We start from the raw sequence: 5631 nt of genomic DNA on the forward strand, positions 1-5631 counted from the left end.
AACATGACTATCTTTCTTATTTTCTGATTAATTTAATCTTTACACCCGCAAGTAGATGCCACTTTTTTTTTCAAATACTATGATGATGGAGTTGTCAACTATATGTGGATGTTAAGCTTTAAAAAAACTAAAGAGAAATTAAAAAGATGTAGCGATGCTAAAGCAAACGTTTTTATACCTACAAAGATATGTAACATCTATTAACAATGTACTTAGACATAGCTTTATCTTTTTTAGATTTTAAAACTGACAATGGAACTAATTTTATGCTAAATCCATGAAGATAGCCAACAATTTAAAACAAAAATGAATAAAATATACATAAAATCTATGGTCAAGTATTGGAATTTAAACTAGTAATATTATACTTCGCAGTTTTCAGAGAAATTATAAAATAAATCACTAGATGGCTGTAATATACAATGCTGATGAATTTTCTGCGAACTGAATCCTGCACTATAGTGGGAGAAGATAACCTTATACATCTCGAACATTACATCAGAAAATATAAACCATAATTCCCTTCTTATAAATACTGTTAAAATGTTGAGGTTATGTATAAAAGAAGTTTGAAATAGAAATGAATTTGTGCTTAATTTTGATGTTAATTAAACTCTTATGTGCAACTTTAAGTTTAAAAGTAAGTTCTGAGAGCATTTCCTACTTAAATAAGAAGGAGAAAATGCATAAAGTAAAGGTAAGTTTTGCATGCAGTTCATGAGACAATCGTTTGATTCTATATACTGTCTTTAAAATCAATACTATTCAACAAAAATGAAATTCAAAATAATAAAACATATTAGTGAAAACTTAGGAATGAAAAATCTTAATTCTTACCTTACTGCTTTCCTGTAGATTGCATCCCAGGTAGAAAAAAAGTTTAAGAAGTCACTTTGCACTTAACACCCACTGCACTAAATCACTGCCCGAACCAGCGTACATCTATAAAGAAACATATTTTGTACTGAAAACCTTACTAACTTGTGAACAAGATGTAAGAATAACATAGGGTACAGAAGAACAAGAATTCCAAAATAGATCTAAAGAGATTAGGATAAAGGAAATTCAAAAGTGAAGGTATGTATGCCATAGAAGAACAATTTTTTGACTTTATGTACCTGCATTTCAGTTGCAGTTAACTTATTTGCTCGGAAACTGAGACATAATTGTGTTTATGCTTGGATTAAATAAGATATTTACTAAGAAATTAAGTGAAAACTTGTTAAAATTGAAGCTGATATTAAAGAGAACCATGATGTACTCGTAGCCGAATCGAGGCTGAATTTCCCAATAACAGAAGTTCAAGTTTAAACTCATTTAAAACTGAATAGCGATCTGATATTAACGAATAGAAGAAGACAATATTCCAACACCAGGTAAGCTTTAATATTAAAGTTAATAGTTATTACAAAAGCTGCAAAGTTTGTGTTAAAAATTAGTAATACTCTTGAACAGATTAAAACGTTTTTACAATGGTAGTGCTAATGCTATTTGGACTTAAGTCAAGCCGATTAATCTCTAATATTATCCATCACTGAGATTATCCCCAGCTTCATAATATTCAATAAAACTATTTAATCCATTTAATGAAGTGTTAAAATTGAATAATAAATGGTTAATCTTCTTTGAATCTTGGCCGCCATATTTGAATGGAAATCTCAGCATTCGAATTTCATTAAGGCTTTCAACATATCATCATGATAAAATCTCAACAAATATTTGCTAAATTTTATTGTTTATTTCTCCCTGAATAAATTATAGTAAACATTTGTTGTAATACTTAAAATAAAACTAAATATTGCTTAAATTTCATTACTTACACAACGGAATTAACGTTCATCTCTTGACTTGCAGATACTAGACTGGACCAATAGGAATAGAGCATACACAGCTTCCGAGAGTACTGGCTTCATAAAAATTTAATTTTAAATTTAATGTCAATACTTTAAGAATTTATTTTAAATAATTATTTTTTAATGATTTAAAAATATAATTCACGTTAATTAAAAAAATTAAAAAAAAAGAAGTCGAAATTGTACATTATTCCTTCCGATTCTAGGCACTTTTGAAATGACGTCATTCTCTGTACGAGGTCTAAAAGTGAAATGATTTAAGTGCGTTTTTTATTGAGTTTTTATTGTTAAAATGAGTTTTAATTTGTTTTATATCATTCATTAAATGAAAGTACCAATCATTATTTTCAAAACAGTAGTTGTGAGTGATAAGATTAAGCATAATTAAGCAACTGGAAGGAATCTAGCTATCTCTTTTTTTTTGGTATGTACAATTTCTTCTTTTATAATTAAGTAATTGTTTTTTAAAAAAAAAAAAACGTGGAGCAGAATAATGAAGTTAATAAGTTTTTGCACGTTTATTAACCAAGTAAACGTTTTCTCATAGCCAACATTTCCATTTATATTCAAAATTTTTTCAGGTCTATTTGACCTTGAATTCAGAAAATTTATGGGTAATAATTATTTTTGAACATTTTATGGCTATGAAATGAACATAATTATTTGATAAATGTTACTAATTTAATGTTATTTTGACGATTAGAAATGAAGTAAATAATTTGTTATTCCTTAAATTAGGAAAATCTCATTCAAAAATTCATTTTCATTCTTAATTGCTTACATATTATTTTGCTAAGCTGTAGCTCGCAATTCAGTGCAATTATACTATAAGATCAATTCTAGTTTGTAGTCAGAAGTTGAATGAGTATAAATGTAAAATTTATAACTATACTTTTGTTTCGTTTCTTATTGTTTCTACCTCATAGTTCGCATCAGTATGTATTGATGCATGTTGAAGCATCGGTACCAAATTTTCATTTCAATAATTTGTGAGAGATTAGCATTAATATATGCATCATATTTTCTATAAATAATTAGAAGTTCTTACACGAAGTTTTAGTGATGTAAAAATTGTGAAATTATTACTAGGGAAGAATTAGAATTTTGACAAATTAGTTATGGAGAACTTCATTTTAATTACCGATGATTTTATTGGTGAATTCATGCTTATTTTCTTGAAATTGAATAAATATTTGATTTCCTTTCATCTTCAGATAGTTTCATTAATCAGTTTTGTCCAGGATTTGATTTCCAATTATGTGTAGTGAAAGCATCAACTTCACCGGTGATGTGTATTCTGTAATGGATATCGAAAATCAATATTGTTTAGCATCGCGTTGCAAATCTACAATAAGAAAGTTACCTGGCAATATTGCAGTTTACAGTTAAGCAAATCAGCGTTACAGCTTGACCAAATTTTGGTTATTAAACATTTTAAATTAATGATTTGACTACCATCTCCAATACATTACTGGATATCGTCCAAACGGTGGATGTTATCAAATTAAGACTCTCAGGTGATGATATATGAAGAAAACAATTATAATCATTGTTAACATCATCGTTATGAGCATTACCTCTTTTTTTTTTAAACTCTGCATCTTCTTTGCACTCTTAAGTTTCTTAAAAACTGTTTTATCTTTGCTTCCAATATGTGCTTCCTTAGACAGTTTTGAATTTTTTCCCCTCAAATGCTGCATTCTCATTGCTTCAACTGGTTACAAGGTTTCATTTTCAGACATTGCTGCTCACTTGAGTCAACAAGAATGCAAAACTCTACAATTATAGGGTCAAAGAAGGAAATATTCCTCTTTGTAGTGCATGTTCTATTTTATTGCCACAAACCTTTTTAGTTTTATGAGGAAAAGTTTTTTTTTCATTAGATTTTCACCTAATTAGATACTTAAGTGAAGCATATAATTAAATTACTAATTCATTTTTTGATGAATCACTAACTAATTCTTCATTTTGTCTTTGTGTTGCATTATAGTTGGTTAGTTTTAATCATTTGCAACTTTAAATATATTTTTGTCAAATTTCATTTTCATATTCACTGAGCATCTCCTCCTAGCAGTTTTAACTATTCTTAGACACTTTTTCACCATTTTCACCTGGAGAAAAATGGTTTTAATTGCTTGTAAGACCTACGAAATGAAGAGAAAGAATAATGTTTGAAAAATATGATTGTACTTACTCTTTAGAAGGTACACAATTGAAGCGAATAAAATGAAACGTTACAACGATGAGGTTCTGTATCCAAATTCCTTTTTTGCAAATCTTTTTCTGATTTGTCTTCTGTTATTATTACTCCGACTCAAACTGTCCGTTGTTCAGGTTCAGTAAGAGTCTCTTAGGAGTTATTTAAATGTTCCTTTTTGGTTCAATGTTCAGAAATAAAGTTGCGGTTTAGCTGAGACGGTGCTATTTGAACTGTAGAGAATTCTCCTCTAAGTAATTTTGATCGGACTTCATTCTGTTGCTGCGGTAAAAAACGCAGTGAACTCCCTTTAACAATTCTCTTCTCATATCTTTCCAGACAAGGAAGCCATTGTAGCTACAAGTTATTTTGAAAAAATCTTGGCACTACTTTTGGATTAATTTGGTTTTTTTTTTCTTTCAGGTTAAAGTTATCGAAACACTTTTTAGAGTAATTTCGACTACATTATTTTTACCTTAGTATTATTTTGAAAAACGTGTTACCACTTTTCGAATAATTTGGGCCACTTCTTTTTTACCTTTAATCTATTTTTGAAAATTTGGTATCCTAGAAGTAATTTTAATTTCTTTTTCTTTAAGGTTGTAGTTATTTTGAGAACCTTGTTTCACATTTAAAGATTTAGAGTGATTTGGGTCACGTCTTTTTCAACTTTAATTTATTTTGAAAATCTTTGAATTACTTTTGGAGAATAGAATAGATTAGACTAGGGCGGCCTCAAGGGCGACCCCTTTGGATCTATTGTGGCTGCCCGACTTTAGGGCTAGCCCTCCAGATCCGTCCGATTAATCAGACTCTTAATTCTGGAGAGTGGCTCCTGGGTAATGCTCTCAGGCCTTGGTTTTTCATCCCCGAGAAGTAACATCCTTAGCCATACAAGCCTTGGAGAAAGTTGAATCTCTTTTCTTTAAGGTTGAAGTTATTTTGAGAACTTTGTATCATATTTAGAGTGATTTGTGCCACGTCTTTTTCACCATTAATTTATTTTGATAATCTTTGAATTACTTTTGGAAGAATTTAACTGATTTCTTCTTCAAGTTTAATTTCTTTTGAAAATCTATATTTCCATAATGTAATCAAGTGTAATTTGAAGCTGAAGAGGAAAGGCAAGTCTGAATTTATTGCAGCCTATCCCTTTCAGCTGCTCTTCATCATGTTCACTGAATGTAAAATCTTAGTTTGAGCCATCCAATTCTTTTCTTTCTCGATTAGCCCAGATCTTGGCACATCCTCTTTCTCTCTTCTCCTTCATAAATTATCTACTTTCTTAGGAGTCAAGACTTTTTTGGTACTTTTCTTATAACAAGTTTTATTTCTTATATTTTAAGGTTAGTTCAGTCATGATTGGCATATACCAAGATAGTTTTATAGAGCCATATTTATTGTTTTCATAAATAAGATAAGGCTTGTTCTTCTACATATTATAGGCTCCAAATAAAAAGTTACTTGGTGTTCACAGCGTGATGCTTTCGAGGAGTTTATTTGAGCGTCAGGTTGCATTCAATTATTTCCTGTGATAATCAACAATTTGTGAATTCTCTTACTGGATTTCCTTTCTAAATA

At 29.5% G+C, this 5631-nt stretch overlaps 1 long non-coding RNA gene across 1 annotated transcript; it reads left to right on the forward strand.

Moving 5' to 3' along the window:
- Window positions 1-453: 453 nt before the first annotated feature.
- On the forward strand, window positions 454-3894 carry LOC141455715 (uncharacterized). The gene is made up of 3 exons (XR_012459409.1): window positions 454-697; window positions 856-1376; window positions 1855-3894. It is a non-coding gene; the product is annotated as an uncharacterized lncRNA (long non-coding RNA).
- The last annotated feature ends 1737 nt before the right edge of the window (window positions 3895-5631 follow it).

Source organism: Rhodnius prolixus, unplaced genomic scaffold, assembly GCF_049639745.1.
Source record: "Rhodnius prolixus isolate KJV_2025 unplaced genomic scaffold, Rpr scaffold_4, whole genome shotgun sequence".
Taxonomy (NCBI): Eukaryota; Metazoa; Arthropoda; class Insecta; order Hemiptera; family Reduviidae; genus Rhodnius; species Rhodnius prolixus.